The sequence below is a fragment of the Bos javanicus genome, chromosome 6 (genome assembly GCF_032452875.1).
Source record: "Bos javanicus breed banteng chromosome 6, ARS-OSU_banteng_1.0, whole genome shotgun sequence".
NCBI lineage: Eukaryota > Metazoa > Chordata > Mammalia > Artiodactyla > Bovidae > Bos > Bos javanicus.
In genome coordinates, this window is record NC_083873.1 from 76,709,185 (window position 1) to 76,728,953 (window position 19,769).

Consider the following 19,769-nt stretch of genomic DNA (forward strand, 5'->3'; position numbering starts at 1 on the left):
AAGTGGTTTATTATGGCATTAAGGGAGAGTAAAACAAATATCCAAAAATGAGAAACCAAAGATGAACCCCAAACAAATGGAAGTTACAAAATCAGGCAAATAATAATTAAAATAATGGAATACACACACACACACATATATATACACCCATGAGCAAAGTGAAAATAGTCCAGCAAAAATAAAGTACAGTGTACTGATCCAGCAAACAAAGGAAATCAAAATTATATTTACCAGTTAAGGACAAAACTAACTTAACCACAAACTGGAAAACAAAACTAAAGCAAGGTGCCAAGTGGGGAATGAAGCAGTGCAAACAAAACTAACAAGTATGTTGAGAGGAAAGGAAAGAAAAGAAAGAATAGATATGCAAAGTTTAACAGGGGTAGATGAAGAAGATTTATATACATTAAAGATTAACTGTAAGGGAAAAAAAAACAGTAGGAAAGGCAAAGGAAAGAATAAGTGTAGAAATAATATAATAGGTTTAAAAAATTAAAATTATAAAAGAGAAAAAAACAGAAGAAGAAAGAAAAAAAGAGGACAAAAAAAAGGAAAACTCCACAGAACTACAAAAGCCCAATGTCAAGGCAGAGGTTTATAACCACAATAGAAAGTGTGACTGAATATACACATATATATATACACCCATAAGCAAAATCAAAACAGTCCAATGAAAATTAAGTAAAATAGATTGACCCAGTGAACAAAGGAAGCCAAAAATTATATCTATCAGAACAAAACTAATTAAAGAACAAACTGGAATTGTTTCCTTAATTTCTCTTTCTGTTTTCTCATTATTAGTGTATAGGAATGCAAGGGATTTCTGTGTATTGATTTTATGTCCTGCAACTTTACTATAATCATTGAGGAATCAACCTACCTGACTTCAGGCTCTACTACAAAGCCACAGTTATGAAGACAGTATGGTACTGGCACAAAGACAGAAATATAGATCAATGGAACAAAATAGAAAGCCCAGAGATAAATCCACACACATATGGACACCTTATCTTTGACAAAGGAGGCAAGAATATACAATGGATTAAAGACAATCTCTCTAACAAGTGGTACTGGGAAAACTGGTCAACCACTTGTAAAAGAATGAAACTAGAACACTTTCTAACACCATACACAAAATAAACTCAAAATGGATTAAAGATCTCAACGTAAGACCAGAAACTATAAAACTCCTAGAGGAGAACATAGGCAAAACACTCTCCGACATACATCACAGCAGGATCCTCTATGACCCACCTCCCAGAATATTGGAAATAAAAGCAAAAATAAACAAATGGGACCTAATTAAACTTAAAAGTTTCTGCACAACAAAGGAAACTATTAGCAAGCTGAAAAGACAGCCTTCAGAATGGGAGAAAATAATAGCAAATGAAGCAACTGACAAACAACTAATCTCAAAAATATACAAGCAACTCCTACAGCTCAACTCCAGAAAAATAAATGACTCAATCAAAAAATGGGCCAAAGAACTAAATAGACATTTCTCCAAAGAAGACATACAGATGGCTAACAAACACATGAAAAGATGCTCAACATCACTCATTATCAGAGAAATGCAAATCAAAACCACTATGAGGTACCATTTCATGCCAGTCAGAATGGCTGTGATCCAAAAGTCTACAAGCAATAAATGCTGGAGAGGATATGGAGAAAAGGGAACCCTCTTACACTGTTGGTGGGAATGCAAACTAGTACAGCCACTATGGAGAACAGTGTGGAGATTCCTTAAAAAACTGGAAAAAGAACTGCCTTACGATCCAGCAATCCCACTGCTGGGCATACACACTGAGGAAACCAGAAGGGAAAGAGACACGTGTACTCCAATGTTCATCACAGCACTGTTTATAATAGCCAGGACATGGAAGCAACCTAGATGTCCATCAGCAGATGAATGGATAAGAAAGCAGTGGTACATATACACAATGGAGTATTACTCAGCCATTAAAAAGAATACATTTCAATCAGTTCTAATGAGGTGGATGAAACTGGAACCTATTATACAGAGTGAAGTAAGCCAGAAAGAAAAACACCAATACGGTATACTAATGCATATATATGGAATTTAGAAAATGGTAACAATAACCCTGTATATGAGACAGCAAAAGAGACAATGATGTATAGATCAGTCTTGTGGACTCTGTGGGAGAGGGAGAGGGTGGGAAGATTTGGGAGAATGGCATTGAAACATGTATAATATCATGTATGAAACGAATCGCCAGTCCAGGTTCAATGCACAATACTGGATGCTTGGGGCTGGTGCACTGGGACGACCCAGACGGAGGGTATGGGGAGGGAGGAGGGAGGAGGGTTCAGGATGGGGAGCACAGGTATACCTGTGGCAGATTCATTTCGATGTTTGGCAAAACGAATACAATATTGTAAAGTTTAAAAATAAAATAAAATTTAAAAAAAAAAAGAACAAACTGGAAAACAAAATTAAAGGAAGATGCCAATTGGGGAATAAAGCAATGAAAATAAAACTAACAAATGTGTTCAGAAAAAAGGAGAAATAAAAGAAAGAAAGAATAGATATGCAAATTTAAATAGAGGTAGATGAAGAAGATTTGTATACGTTAAAGATTAACTGTATAATAGGCTCCAGGTTCATCCACCTCATTAGAACTGATTGAAATGTATTCTTTTTAATGGCTGAGTAATACTCCATTGTGTATATGTACCACTGCTTTCTTATCCATTCATCTGCTGATGGACATCTAGGTTGCTTCCATGTCCTGGCTATTATAAACAGTGCTGCGATGAACATTGGAGTACACGTGTCTCTTTCCCTTCTGGTTTCCTCAGTGTGTATGCCCAGCAGTGGGATTGCTGGATCGTAAGGCAGTTCTTTTTCCAGTTTTTTAAGGAATCTCCACACTGTTCTCCATAGTGGCTGTACTAGTTTGCATTCCCACCAACAGTGTAAGAGGGTTCCCTTTTCTCCATATCCTCTCCAGCATTTATTGCTTGTAGACTTTTGGATCACAGCCATTCTGACTGGCATGAAATGGTACCTCATAGTGGTTTTGATTTGCATTCCTCTGATAATGAGTGATGTTGAGCATCTTTTCATGTGTTTGTTAGCCATCTGTATGTCTTCTTTGGAGAAATGTCTATTTAGTTCTTTGGCCCATTTTTTGATTGAGTCATTTATTTTTCTGGAGTTGAGCTGTAGGAGTTGCTTGTATATTTTTGAGATTAGTTGTTTGTCAGTTGCTTCATTTGCTATTATTTTCTCCCATTCTGAAGGCTGTCTTTTCAGCTTGCTAATAGTTTCCTTTGTTGTGCAGAAGCTTTTTAAGTTTAATTAGGTCCCATTTGTTTATTTTTGCTTTTATTTCCAATATTCTGGGAGGTGGGTCATAGAGGATCCTGCTGTGATGTATGTCGGAGAGTGTTTTGCCTATGTTCTCCTCTAGGAGTTTTATAGTTTCTGGTCTTACGTTGAGATCTTTAATCCATTTTGAGTTTATTTTGTGTATGGTGTTAGAAAGTGTTCTAGTTTCATTCTTTTACAAGTGGTTGACCAGTTTTCCCAGTACCACTTGTTAGAGAGATTGTCTTTAATCCATTGTATATTCTTGCCTCCTTTGTCAAAGATAAGGTGTCCATATGTGTGTGGATTTATCTCTGGGCTTTCTATTTTGTTCCATTGATCTATATTTCTGTCTTTGTGCCAGTACCATACTGTCTTCATAACTGTGGCTTTGTAGTAGAGCCTGAAGTCAGGTAGGTTGATTCCTCCAGTTCCATTCTTCTTTCTCAAGATCGCTTTGGCTATTTGAGGTTTTTTGTATTTCCATACAAATTGTGAAATTATTTTTTCTAGCTCTGTGGAGAATACTGTTGGTAGGTTGATAGGGATTGCATTGAATCTATAGATTGTTTTGGGTAGTATACTCATTTTCACTACATTGATTCTTCCAATCCATGAACATGGTATATTTCTCCATCTATTAGTGTCCTCTTTGATTTCTTTCACCAGTGTTTTATAGTTTTCTATATATAGGTCTTTAGTTTCTTTAGGTAGATATATTCCTAAGTATTTTATTCTTTCCGTTGCAATGGTGAATGGAATTGTTTCCTTAATTTCTCTTTCTGTTTTCTCATTATTAGTGTATAGGAATGCAAGGGATTTCTGTGTGTTGATTTTATATCCTGCAACTTTACTATAGTCATTGATTAGTTCTAGTAATTTTCTAGTGGAGTCTTTAGGGTTTTCTATGTAGAGGATCATGTCATCTGCAAATAGTGAGAGTTTTACTTCTTCTTTTCCAATTTGGATTCCTTTTATTTCTTTTTCTGCTCTGATTGCTGTGGCCAAAACTTCCAAAACTATGTTGAATAGTAATGGTGAAAGTGGGCACCCTTGTCTTGTTCCTGACTTTAGAGGAAATGCTTTCAATTTTTCACCATTGAGGATAATGTTTGCTGTGGGTTTGTCAAATATAGCTTTTATTATGTTGAAGTATGTTCCTTCTATTCCTGCTTTCTGGAGAGTTTTTATCATAAATGGGTGTTGAATTTTGTCAAAGGCTTTCTCTGCATCTATTGAGATAATCATATGGTTTTTATTTTTCAATTTGTTAATGTGGTGTATTACATTGATTGATTTGTGGATATTGAAGAATCCTTGCATCCCTGGGATAAAGCCCACTTGGTCATGGTGTATGATCTTTTTAATGTGTTGTTGGATTCTGATTGCTAGAATTTTGTTAAGGATTTTTGCATCTATGTTCATCAGTGATATTGGCCTGTAGTGTTCTTTTTTTGTGGGATCTTTGTCAGGTTTTGGTATTAGGATGATGGTGGCCTCCTAGAATGAGTTTGGAAGTTTACCTCCCTCTGCAATTTTCTGGAAGAGTTTGAGTAGGATAGGTATTAGCTCTTCTCTAAATTTTTGGTAGAATTCAGCTGTGAAGTTGTCTGGACCTGGGCTTTTGTTTGCTGGAAGATTTTTGATTACAGTTTCAATTTCCATGCTTGTGATGGGTCTGTTAAGATTTTCTATTTCTTCCTGGTCCAGTTTTGGAAAGTTTTACTTTTCTAAGAATTTGTCCATTTCTTCCATGTTGTCCATTTTATTGGCATATAATTGTTGATAGTAGTCTCTTATGATCCTTTGTATTTCTGTGTTGTCTGTTGTGATCTCTCCATTTTCATTTCCTATTTTATTGATTTGATTTTTCTCCCTTTGCTTCTTGATGGGTCTGGCTAATGGTTTGTCAATTTTATTTATCCTTTCAAAGAACCAGCTTTTGGCTTTGTTGATTTTTGCTATGGTCTCTTTTGTTTCTTTTGCATTTATTTCTGCCCTAATTTTTAAGATTTCTTTCCTTCTACTAACCCTGGGGTTCTTCATTTCTTCATTTTCTAGTTGCTTTAGGTATAGAGTTAGGTTATTTATTTGACTTTTTTCTTGTTTCTTGATGTATGCCTGTATTGCTATGAACTTTCCCCTTAGGACTGCTTTTACAGTGTCCCACAGGTTTTGGGTTGTTGTGTTTTCATTTTCATTCGTTTCTATGCAAATTTTTATTTCTTTTTTGATTTCTTCTGTGATTTGTTGGTTATTCAGCAGCGTGTTGTTCAGCCTCCATATGTTGGAATTTTTAATAGTTTTTCTTCTGTAATTGAGATCTAATCTTACTGCATTGTGGTCAGAAAAGAATGCTTGGAACGATTTCTATTTTTTTTGAATTTACCAAGGCTAGATTTATGGCCCAGGATGTGATCTATCCTGGAGAAGGTTCCATGTGCGCTTGAGAAAAAGGTGAAATTCATTGTTTTGGGATGAAATGTCCTATAGATATCAATTAGGTCTAACTGGTCTATTGTATCGTTTAAAGTTTGTGTTTCCTTGTTAATTTTCTATTTAATTGATCTATCCATAAGTGTGAGTGGGGTATTAATATCTCCCACTATTATTGTGTTATTGTTAATTTCTCCTTTCATACTTGTTATTTGTCTACATATTGCGGTGCTCCTGTGCTGGGTGCATATATATTTATAATTGTTATATCTTCTTCTTGGATTGATCCTTTGATCATTATGTAGTGACCATCTTTGTCTCTTTTCACAGCCTTTGTTATAAAGTCTATTTTATCTGATATAAGTATTGCTACTCCTGCTTTCTTTTGGTCCCTATTTGCATGGAAAATCTTTTTCCAGCCCTTCACTTTCAGTCTGTATGTGTCCCCTGTTTTGAGGTGGGTATCTTGTAGACAACATATGTAGGAGTCTTGTTTTTGTATCCATTCAGCCAGTCTTTGTCTTTTGGTTGGGGCATTCAACCCATTTACGTTTAAGGTAATTACTGATAAGTATGATCCCATTGCCATTTACTTTATTGTTTTGGGTTCGAATTTATACACCATTTTTGTGTTTCCTGTCTAGAAAATATCCTTTAGTATTTGTTGGAGAGCTGGTTTGGTGGTGCAGAATTCTCTCAGCTTTGGCTTGTACGTAAAGTTTTTGATTTCTCCTTCAAATTTGAATGAGATCCTTGCTAGGTACAATAATCTGGGCTGTAGGTTATTTTCTTTTGTCACTTTAAGTATGTCTTGCCATTCCCTCCTGGCTTAAAGAGTTTCTATTGAAAGATCAGCTGTTATCCTTATGGGAATTCCCTTGTATGTTATTTGTTGTTTTTCCCTTGCTGCTTTTAATATTTGTTCTTTGTGTTTGATCTTTGTTAACTTGATTAATATGTGTCTTGGGGTGTTTCGCCTTGGGTTTATCCTGTTTGGGACTCTCTGGGTTTCTTGGACTTGGGTGATTATTTCCTTCCCCATTTTAGGGAAGTTTTCAACTGTTATCTCCTCAAGTATTTTCTCATGGTCTTTCTTTTTGTCTTCTTCTTCTGGGACCCCTATGATTCGAATGTTGTAGCGTTTAATATTGTCCTGGAGGTCTCTGAGATTGTCCTCATTTCTTTTAATTCGTTTTTCTTTTATCCTCTCTGATTCATTTATTTCTACCATTCTATCTTCTAATTCACTAATCCTATCTTCTGCCTCTGTTATTCTACTATTTGTTGCCTCCAGAGTGTTTTTGATCTCATTTGTTGCATTATTCATTACATATTGACTCTTTTTTATTTCTTCTAGGTCCTTGTTAAAGCTTTCTTGCATATTCTCAATCCTTGTCTCCAGGCTATTTATCTGTGATTCCATTTTGATTTCAAGATTTTGGATCAATTTCACTATTATTCAGAATTCTTTATCAGGTAGATTCCCTATCTCTTCCTCTTTTGTTTGGTTTGGTGGGCATTTATCCTGTTCCTTTATCTGCTGGGTATTCCTCTGTCTCTTCATCTTGTTTAAATTGCTGAGTTTGGGGTGTTCTTTCTGTATTCTGGCAGTTTGTGGAGTTCTCTTTATTGTGGCGTTTCCTCGCTGTGTGTAGGTTTGTACAGGTGGCTTGTCAAGGTTTCTTGGTTAGGGAAGCTTGTGTCGGTGTTCTGGTGGGTGGAGCTGTATTTCTTCTCTCTGGAATGCAATGAAGTGTCCCGTAATGAGTTATGAGATGTCTATGGTTTTGGGGTGACTTTGGGCAGCCTGTATCTTGGAGGTCAGGGCTGTGTTCCTTTGTTGCTGGAGAATTTGCTTGGTATGTCTTGCCCTGGAACTTGTTGGCCCTTGTGTGGTGCTTGGTTTCAGTGTAGGTATGAGGCATTTGATGAGCTCCTGTCAATTAATGTTCCTTGGAGTCAGGAGTTCCCTGGAGTCAGGGTTTGGACTTAAGCCTCCTGCTTCCAGTTATCAGTCTTATTTTTACAGTAGTTTCAAACTTCTCTTTCTATACAGCACCATTGATAAAACATCTATGTTAAAGATGAAAAGTTTCTCTACTGTGAGGGTCACCCAGAGAGGTTCACAGCGTTACATGGAAAAGAGAAGAGGGAGGAGGGAGTTAGAGGTGACCCGAATGAGATGAGGTGGAATCAATAGAGGAGAGAGTGGGCTAGCCAGTAATCACTTCCTTATGTGCAGAGGGAACTGCCTTGGAAGCTACAGGCAATAGATTAAAACCCTGTGGTTAGTACCGACTACATAGGAAGGGGCCTCTGGATCTTGAGAAATATAAGTTGGACCGAGGAACTAGCCGAAAATGAACTGAACCCACAATACCCACAACAAAACCAGAGAAAGTCCTAGATATATTTTTACTATTTTTACAATCATTCTTTCTTTCTTTTTTTAAATCTTAAAAAAAAATTTTAAGTCCTCTATTATTCCTTTAATTTTCACTTTTATAACATATTACTTTGAAAAAAATAAAAGACCCTATTTTTTTTTAAAGCAAACTTCATATATATATTTTTTTTTAATAATTTTTTTAACCTTGTTTTTCTTCCCTTTTTTTTTCTTCTCTTCTTTAACATTGTATTTTTGAAATTCTAAACTCTACTCTAGATTTTTAATTTTAGCTTTTTGGTATTTGTTATCAATTTTTTACCTATATATTTTTTTATAATTTCTGTGACTTTTTTTTTTTCTCTCTTTCTTTCTCTTCTTCTTTTATATAACATTGTATATCTGAAATTCCAAACTCTACTCTAGATTTTTAATTTATGCTTTTTGGTATTTGTTATTAATTTTGTACCTGTATTTTCTTTATAATTTTTGCGACTTTGTTTGTTTTTGTTTGTTTTTTTTTTCTCCTCTCTTTATTTTTCTTCTTTTTTTTTTAACATTGTATTTTTGAAATTCTAAACCCTACTCTAGATTTTTGACTTTTGCTTTTTGGTATTAGTTATCAATTTTGTACGTATATTTTCTTTATAATTTTCACAACCTTGTTTTTGTTTGTTTGTTTTTTCTCTCTTTCTTTTCCTTCTTCTTTTCTTTAACATTGTATTTTTGAAATTCCAAACTCTACTCTAGATTTTTAATTTTTGCTTTTATGTATTTGTTACCAATTTTGTACCTTTAAGAACTCAATCTTCAGTACCCATTTTTCACTAGGGAGCGAGATTACTGGCTTGACTGCTCTCTCTCCCTTTGGACTCTCCTTTTTCTCCACCAGGTCGTCTGTGTCTCCTCCCTAACCCCTCTCTACTCTACCCAACTCTGTGAATTTCTGTGTGTTCCAGATGGTGGAGAATACTTAGGGAACTGATTACTGCAGTGTGTAAGTTTTAAGAAATCATAAACACACTTGACTCAGAAAAAGAAAATTGATTATTAATAAAATATGAATAAATGAGTAAAGAACAGAAGTCAATTCTTTTTAAATGTAAAATGTGATTCATAAAAGTGAAATGCATAATTGAGAAGAGGACCAGGAATTTTATACCATTTTTTGTTGTTTTGTGTTCTGCAGTTCCTAACCACAATGAATTTTAAACAAAAATGACTCAAGGTTTTCTATTTGTTAAAATGACTACCCTGTTCAAACTCATATATCAACACACACACACACTCACACGACATGCATATTTAAACTTTATACCCAACAATTAGAGAATACCTATTATTGTCTAGTCTACATGAAACATGACCACAGATTGGCCATAAATACATTCTTGACTATTGTCAAAGACTTGTCATAGAGATCACACTCATGAATAAGGCTAGTGTAATGGTTAATTTTATATGTCAACCTGACTGGGCCACAGGGTACCCAGACAATTGGTCAAACATTATTCTGGATGTGTCTGAGAGGCTGTTTCTGGAAGAGACTATCATTTGAATGGGTAGATTATCTTCCCTAGTCTATTTAGGCTTTATCAAATAGAACAAAAACCTAAACAGAACAAAATGGCTGAGCCTTTCCTAGTAAAGGTGGAATCCTTCTGTCTGCCTCCAAGCTGGGACATGAATTTTTCCTGCCTTCCAACTCAAGTGAGACATCAGCTTTCCTGAGTTTTCTGTCTGCTGACTCACTCTGAAGATATTGGAACTTGTCAGCCTCCACAATTCCATGAGCTATATATACATCCTATTGGTTCTACTTATATAGAGGATCCTGGCTAATACAATTAGATATTATTAACAATAAAATATGTATATTGTTAATCTTCATATATTTATAAAATATTTACAAAATTTCATGAATAAATAATTCTTGAGTCAAATAATAAATTGCAGTGGAAACTAAAATGCTCAAACTCAATGATTCAAACAATACTGTATACCAAAACTTATGAAATAGCTGCAAGGAATTCCTCTCTTCTCCTGGCCATCAAAATTCATCATGATGCAAAAGCAGCAATTTTGGTTTCCATTTTAATGGCTGCATTTGAAGCACTTTAAAATAATTCTTCAATAACTGAATATTTGTTTCTTATTTCCATTGCTTGCTTTGGAAAGGACACTACGTTTTTACCTGTGCTTTATGCTACCTTTTATCTCCTGAATTGCAGCACCTATGCTACACATACATTGTGTTCTTTACGTGTCTATTTCTTATTAGAACATGAGCACAATGGACCTGGAGTTAGGGTTATGAATTATTCAACTTCTTTATCATGGTACACAGCACATAGTAGGAATTTTTTAAACTTCACTGAAAGTGTTAAAACTATTTTGAAATTCTAAAAACAGGCTCACTGACATAGAAAACAAACTTATGATTACCAAATGGGAAAGCAGTGGGAGAGGGATAAACTGGGAGGACGGGGATTAACATAAACACACTACTATATATAAAATAGATGACCAAAAAGGACCTACTGTATAGCACAGGGAACTATATTCAACATTATGTAATAACCTATAAAGAAAAAGAATCGATGCTCTATAACCGAAACTGACACAACATTGTAAATCAAGTATACTCCAATAAAAATATTTGTATAAATATAATAAAAGTAAAACATTTTCAGTTGTTTGGGAGAGGTGGGAAAGGTATGAACTTATGGGATATGATTAACTTAATACCAATTTATGGACTTACTTGGTTATATTTCAAAAGAAAATGGTTGTACGTTAATGAACTGGTAAGTATCCAAGTTAAGATGTTTGAGAAAAAAAGATTAAGTGTAAATAAAACAGAGAGTATGATATTAAAAGATTAGGAACAGAAAGCAAAGTTCTAGAAGCAAATATAAACTAAAAAGGTTCATACTTAAAAGAATAATATAGACAAAACTCTGTAAATCTGATGGAGAAAATAGAGAATTAATCAATAAAAGATATGAGAAACAAAAGAGAACATAGAGCAGCAGGGAATGCAAAGATAATAAAATAAGATTAACAATTCCAGCAAATTAAGAAAACTCAGCTGTAGCCACAGGAATGGAAAAGGTCAATTTTCATTCTAATCCCAGAGAAAGGCAGTGCTGAAGAATGTTCAAACTGCTTTACAATTGCACTCATTTCACATGCTAGCAAGATAATATTCAAAATTCTTCATGGAGGTTTCAACAGTATGTAAAATGAAAGTGTTCATATGTACAAACTGGATTTAGAAAAGACCAGATTTCAAATTGCCAACATCCGTTGGATCATAGGAAAAGGAAGAGAATTCCAGAAAGCATTTACTTCTGCTTCACTGACTATATAAAGCCTTTGACTGTCTGGCTCACAGCAAACTGTGGAAAATTCTGAAAGATATGAGAATACCAGATCACCTGACCTGCTTCCTGAGATATCTGTATGCAGAACAAGGAGCAACAATTAGAACCAGACATGGAACAACAGACTGGTTCCAAATTGAGAAAGGAGTAGATCAAGACTGTATATTGTCACTCTGTTTATTTAACTTATATGCATAGTACATCATGCAAAATGCCTGGACGGACGAAGCACAAGCTGGAATCAAGATTGCTGGGAGAAATATCAACAACCTCAGATATGTAGATGAAACAATCCTAATGGCAGAAAGTGAAGAGGAGCTAAAGAACCTCTTGATGAAAGTGAAAGATGAGAGTGAAAAAGCTGGCTTAAAACTCAACATCCAAAAAAGAAGATCATGGCATCTGGTCGTATCTCTTCAGGGCAAATAGATGGGAAAGCAATGAAAACAATGATGGACTTTATTTTCTAGGTCTCCAAAATCACTGTTTGTGGGGACTGAAGTCATGAAATTAAAAGACACTTGCTCCTTGGAAGAAAAGCTATGACAAACCTAGACAAAGAATTCAAAAGTAGAGACATTATTTTGTCGACAAAAGTTAGTATAGTCAAAGCTATGGTTTGTCCAGTAGTCATGTACAGATGTGATAGTTGGACAATAAAAAAAAGGCTGAGTGCCAAAAAACTGATGCCTTCAAACTGTGGTGCTGGAGAGGACTCTTGAGAGTCCCTTGGCCTGCAAGGAGATCCAACCAGTTAATCCTAAAGAAAATCAACCCTGAATATTCATTCAAAGGACTGATGCTGAAGCTCCAATAATTTGGCCACCTGATGTGAAGAACTGACTCATTGGAAAAAAAACCCAATGCTGGGCAAGATTGAAAGCAGAAGGGGATGACAGAGGATGAGGTGGTTGGATGGCATCATCAGCTCAATGGACATGAGTTTGAGCAAACTCCAGGAAATGGTGAAGGACAGAGAAGCCTGGCATGCTGCAGTTCATGGGGTTGCAAACAGTTGGACATGACTAAGCAACTTAATAGCAACAATATTCTGATAATTAATTTGAATAGTTACATGCAATAAGCAGTCTTATCAAACTGAAACAGCAAGTATGACTTAATACTGTGTAGTCTTCCAGTAATTACAGAAGCAATAGTAAATTATACTCACACACTATACACAAACATATCCTTCAGGTTTCCCTGAAATTAGTCTCAAAGAACTGATGAAATTAACCATCAAGGATTTGGATAACCACAGTTTATTTAAGAGGTGATCCTGAGAAACATGCAAGATGATGGAAGAAATGTAAGGCAGAGAAAGAAGAATGCCTAATAAAAGCTAAATTGAGTTTCAATACCGCTGAAGACTAACAAGATGCACATACCTGGCATCTTAACTCCCCAAGAGAAAAAGAAGCAGAATATTTATCCACTGGTTTCCATCTCTTAAAGATTAAAGGATACTGTTGCAGCATCACGGTCCCAGTACTTTTAGACAAGGCAAGCTTGAGAGTGGCGAGAACAAGGGGAATGAAGAAAAGATGGGGGAAGGGGATTAAGGGAAGGGCGGCAACCTTATAGAGCACTGCCATCCAGTAATGACTTGGCTTTTAGTCTATATTAAATGTAAAACCATTAGAGGGTTGTGTAACTATCTGGCTGTGCTATTGAGGAGGAGCAAAAGTAGCAGCAATAAACTGCTAGGACGTTATTAAAGTAATCCCCCAAAGAAATAAAGACATCTTAGACTAGGTTAGTACTCTGGCAATTAGTGAGATGAGGTCAAATTCTGGATATTTTGCTTATGGTGAAGACTTTTTCTATTCTAAATTATATTTAAAGTCCTTAACATTATTTAAGACAAGAAAAATAATAAAGATATGGAATTGGAAAGTAAATAAAAGTCATCTTATGTGATGACTTAATTATCTTGCTGGCATGCAAAGCTCAAAATACTCTAGAATCTAATTATTAGAAATAACCATAGAGTTTGGCAAGGTAGATAGCTAGGAGATTGATACTTTAAAAATCAATTGCATTTCAATAATGTTAGCAACACAAATGACACATAATGATTTTAAGATGGGCTTTGTTTGTGGCTCAGATGGTAAAGTGTCTGCCTGCAATGCAAGAGATCCAGATCAATTCCTAGGTTGAAAAGATTACCTGGAGAAGAGAATGGCTACCCACTTCAGTTTTTTTTGTTTTTTTTTTGCCTGGAGAATGCTATGGACAGAGCAGACTACAGTCTTTGGGGCTGCAAAGATTTGCACAAAATATACCTTATATATTAGCAGCTGAACAGATACCTAGGAATATATCCAATAGAAGATGTTTAAGACCTGTACAAATAATTCATAACATATGTGGACAAAAACATACATAGAGATAAAATTTGCAATCATGGGCAGGATATTTAATTAGGATAAAGATGTACATTTACAACAAGTGAATCTCAAAGTCAAATCAAATTTTAGCAGAAATTTGAAACACAGATCATACAATTTTTGTGTAAATATAAAGGAGCAAGAATAATTGGGCCAAAGGACAATAAAGTGAAGTAACTTCTCCTTCTAGATATCAAAATCCATTACAAAGCTATGGTATTTGGGCATGTGACTTTTGCGCCAAGAGATAAAGTTTAAGCAGTTTAATCATTTAGAGCGACCGGAACTGGGATGTATGAAGAACATAGCATACTGGATTATGGGGAAGAGGTGAGGGAGAAGGAGGAGAAGGAGAGACATTAATAAATGATGTCAACACAATTGGTGAATCCATCTTGGGAAAAAAATATTCCTACCTTATACTCACATAGAATCAATATCAGATGGATTAAAGAACTAAATGTGGAAAATAAAACATGGACCTTTATGAATAAAACTATTAAATAATAGCTTTCTTATTTGAAGTAAGGGAATCATGTTTTAAATATGACTCACCCAAATAAAGCTATAAATTTGATTACTTAAATTACGTCAGTTCATCAAAAGTATAAAGTGAAAAAATAAGCCACAAGAGGGAGAAGATACTTGTAATACATGTAGCTGACAAAGATTTGGTAGCCAGAAAAAAGGAAGCTCACATATCATAAGAAAAAAGATAATAGGTCCCTTTTTAAATTTGTTTATTTTTAATTGGAGGATAATTGCTTTCAATATTATGTTGGTTTCTCCCATGTATCAACATGAATCAACCATAGGTATATATATATTCCCTTCTTTTTGAACCTTCCCCCCTTGTCCCATCCAATCCCACCCCTCTAGGTTGTCACAAAGAAACAGGTCCTCTTTTATATTCACTTGCTTAACAAAGTTTTAGAAGTCTGCAGGTGGAGAGATGAGAATCAGTGGAAATACACATTACTCAATCTAACACGATATCTTCTGGAAAAAGGAAACATTCATATACACCACTACCTAACAACTTGATCTCAGGAGCATTCCAGGAAACTCATTCATATGTATACTAACACATGTAAAAGAAGGATTGTAGAGGTATAAAAAGTAAATGTCCAGAAATAAGAGTACAAATTAAAAGTTAAAATATTGTAATATATGTGGCATATTATAGAGCAGTGAAAATAAATAAGCTACAGCTACATTCAACAGCATGGATGAATCATTAAAGCATACTGTGGGGTTTGAAAACAAATTTTAGAAAACTAAAATAATATGCAAGTATGGTAAATTTCTGTGAAATGAAAAACTAAGCAAAACAAAACAATACTTCACTCAAGGTCTACTGATTTAAATGTTTATTAGATCCAAAAACTACCTTCACAGAAACATGGAGAATGAAATACCTATGTTCCACAGCTGAGTCAAGTTGACACAAAATTGATTACCACAATCAGCATTCCCAGTGTTGCTTTGTATATAATATCATCACATATTCTATGGAAAAATGCAAATAATAGGGAAAATGTGTTGGAGATTAAGCTGAGATAATTTGTTATGGTTGAAAAGAAAGTGGAAAGGATGAAAGGCGATGTTACAGCTTGAAGAACTTTTAATGAGTTGTGCGTCTCTCTGAGCTACAAAAATAGATGTTATACGGAATATTAAACTTACTCATAAATTTTAAACATCCAATATTTCCAACCAGCCACTTAAAGTGAGTTACTGTGTGCAATTTACTTAAACTCTCAGTGCCTCTGCTTCCCATGGCTAAAAGGAAAAAAATAATAGCACTTATTTTTAGATTATTTTCACAATCATATAAGGTAATATGTATATTAAAGGTTGAAGAACAGTGAAGAGATAGTGGATATAAAATGCTAATGTATATGATAAATGCAAAATGTTGCCATTAACATTAGTAAGATCAGTATTTATATTTGCAATCATATTTGTATTATTAATGTTTTGTTGCTATTAAATAGAGGTATGAAGATGATATACTTTCTTCATAAATGCAAATATAAACCTTCAAATAAAGAAGAGACAAGGCTATGTTTGGCTTCCTTCTTGACCTGGTAGAATCATTCCTACCAGAAAGCATTTTTGTGTACAGTTCAGTTAAGTTCAGTCACTCAGTCATGTCTGACTCTTTGCGACCCCATGGGCTGCAGCATGCCAGGCTTCCCAGTCCATCACCAACTCCCAGAGCTTGCTCAAACTTATGTCCATCGAGGCAGTGATACCTGTCTCTGCTGTATAATATGCTGGCTAAGTTCGTCATAGCTTTTCTTTCCAGGAGGAAGCATCTTTTAATTTCTTTGCTGCAGTCATCATCTTCAGTGATTTTGGAGCCCAAGAAAATAGTCTGTCACTGTTTCCAATGTTTCCCCATCTATCTGCCATGAAGATACATGACCAGATGCCATGATTTTCATTTTTTGAATGTTGAGTTTTAAGCCAGCTTTTTCACTCTCATCAAGAGGCTTTTCCATTCTTTATGGCATTCTACCATAAGGGTAGAGTCATCTACATATCTGAGGTTGTTGATATTTCTCCCAACAATCTTGATTCCAGCTTGTGCTTCATCTAGCCCTGCCTTTCGCATGAAGTACTCTGTATATAAGTTAAATAAGCAAGGCAACAATATACAGCCTTGATGTACTCCTTTCTAAATTTGGAACTAGTCCATTGTCCCATGTCTGGTTCTAACTGCTGCTTCTTGACCTGCATACTGATTTCTCAGAGGCAGGTCAGGTGGTCTGGTATTCCCATCTCTTGCAGAATTTTCCACAGTTTGTTGTGATCCACACAGTCAAAGGCTTTGGCATCGTCAATTAAACAGAAGTAGATGTTTTTCTGGAACTCTCTTGCTTTTCTTATGAGCAGTGGTTGCTGACAATTTGATCTCCGGTTTCTCTGCCTTTTCTATATACGGCTTGAACATCTGGAAGTTCTCCGTTCTCCTACTGTTGAAGCTTGGCTTGGAGAATTTTGAGCATTTCTTTGCTAGCCTGTGAAATGAGTGCAATTCTGTGGTAGTTTGAGCATTGGCATTGCCTTTCTTTGGGACTGGAATGAAAACTCGCCTTTTCCAGTTCTGTGGCCACTACTGAGTTTTCCAAATATACTGGCATATTGAGTGCAGCACTTTGTGTCCAAAAGGTGCTAAAGGACAAGAGAAAGGCCATCTTAACATATTTTATGCTAGTTTGCTGTCTGGCTAAATAAATCAAGACATTATAGCTGGTATGTGTGTGGTCTCTTCCCACCATTCAGTACCCCAGCAACAGAAATTATATATGTAAACCATTTTAACATATTTGATATATTCCCTCATTTTATAAAAGAAAAGCAGTTTTTAAAGCTATGGCAGAGTACCCTAAGGATATATCTCTGTATTTCATAAAAATCTGGGATTCACTGCTTAGAGATAATTTTTAAGCTTTTATTTGCAAATATGTATTTATATACAATTGCAGATAAAGAACTCACCTCGATGTCCCCAGTTCTTAGAAAGAATATTGATCATTTACAGTAAAATAATCTCCAAACATATAATATACTATGCCAAATCACAATTTCTTCAGAAGAACCACCAGCATCAGAAAAAGTAGCCCTTGTTCTTTGTAGGAGCAGTATGAGAATAGTTCCCTCTTTCCTAAAACATTGGTATAAAATTCCTAACTCCTGCATGATGAGTAATTCAGTCATTTTCTGTATTAATAAATGGTGCTACTAGTGTGATCCTCTTTTGCTTTCAGAAATTATTTTGAAACCCCCAAAAGTGTCCCTTCAGTGGCCCACTTGATATTTTCCCTCTATAATGACACAGAGAATAATTAAGTTGTTGAGAGAAGATTCATAATGAAACAACAAAACACAAAACAATTAAGAAGAATATTCTATGTTCATTTTATATCGCTTCATTAGTATTTAAAGGTCAGAAAAACATTTATAATTTGGGGAAAAAGAATAAAACATAAATGCTAATTTCATCTTGGCTTCACTTGGAAAAAAAAATCAACATTATTCTGAAATGTAAACCCAAAAGCAATTAAAAAGAAGCAACAATCTTTAGGATTAATGCATGACATATTATTCATTTGTAGTTTTCAAAATATCAAAATGAACAGAGTAGTCATAACGTTAAGTTAAACCTACCATTGTGGTAGGTTTTAAAGCTTAGTCTTAAGTCAACAAACTTCAAATATTATTTAGAATTGAGGTATCTGGACCTTTTACATGGCTTGTAGGATTTGCATTCTATACACTAACCCTTTATTGTCTTACTCAGGTAAGGCCATACAATCTAGGATTATCTAGTTAATCAGAAGATTTAAATGTTCTATTCAGGGTGGAAGTTCTTGGTTAGGTCAGGAAAACAATGATTCCATTACCGATTTTGAAGTTCATTCTCTGATACTGTTGGTTTATTATCTTTTATAATAATGAAAATCTGCATTTCTTTTCACTTGGGGGAGATTTATTAAAGATCCATTTTGATTAATGCTGCTGCTGCTGCTAAGTCGCTTCAGTCGTGTCCGACTCTGTGCGACCCCATAGACGGCAGCCCACCAGGCCCCACTGTCCCTGGGATTCTCCAGGCAAGAACACTGGAGTGGGTTGCCATTTCCTTCTGCTAGATATTAAATGCCAAGTTTAAAATGGATGGCTTATTCCACACAGCAAGTTCTTCAGTTCCCACATGAATACATATTCCTATACATGAGTAGAATTCTAGATAAATTTCATAACATCACTTTTATATGTTGTTTTTCTCTAATTTATCACCTTTCATTTATCAATAATATTTCCACTACTATATATGCTATAAAAATCATTTGACCAAAAACAAATCACAGACTACTACCGTGGGAAAAAAATAAACATTTCAAAGATTAACACAATCATGATAAATTTTATTAACTCACATTCCCTTCGAATTTTAAATAATTTAGAAGAGATTTAAGCTGGGGTTTACCTAAGTTTATCTATCCAATCCTTTTCAGATTCTATAAAGGTATGTATGGACAAAGTAGCTAGGAACTTATTTTAAACAAGCAAGTCAAAGACCTATTTTCAAGAGCTTTTCAACAATTGACATAAAGAAATATATTAACTATCAGTTCAGTTCAGTCATTCAGTTGTGTCTGACTTTTGAGGCCCCATGGACTGCAGCACGCCAGGCCTCCCTATTTATCACCAGCTTCTGGACTTTACTCAAACTCATGTCCATTGAGTCGGTGATGCCATCCAACCATTTCATCCTCTATCATCCCCTTCGCTTCCTGCCCTCAATCTTTCCCAGCATCAGGATCTTTTCAAATGAGTCAGTTCTGCACATAAGGTGGCCAAACTATTAGACCTTCAGCTTTAGCATCAAACCTTCCAAAAATATTCAGGACTGATTTCCTTTAGGATAGACATTTTGGATCTCCTTGCAGTTCAAGGGACTCTCAAGAGTCTTCTCCAACACCAAAGTCTAAAAGCATCAATTCTTCTGCACTCAACTTTAATTAGAGTCCAACTCTCACATCCATACATGACCACTGGAAAAACCATAGCTTTGACTAAACAGACCTTTGATGGCAAAGTAATGTCTCTGCTTTTTAATAAACTGTCTAGGTTGGTCATAACTTTTCTTTCGAGGAGCAAGCGTCTTTTCATTTCATGGCAGCAGTCACCATCTGCAGTGATTTTGGAGTGCCTCCATAATAAAGTCTCTCATTGTTTCCATTGTTTCCCTATCTATTTGCCATGAAGTGATGGGACCAGATGCCATGATCTTAGTTTTCTGAATGTTGAGTTTTAAGCTAATTTTTTCA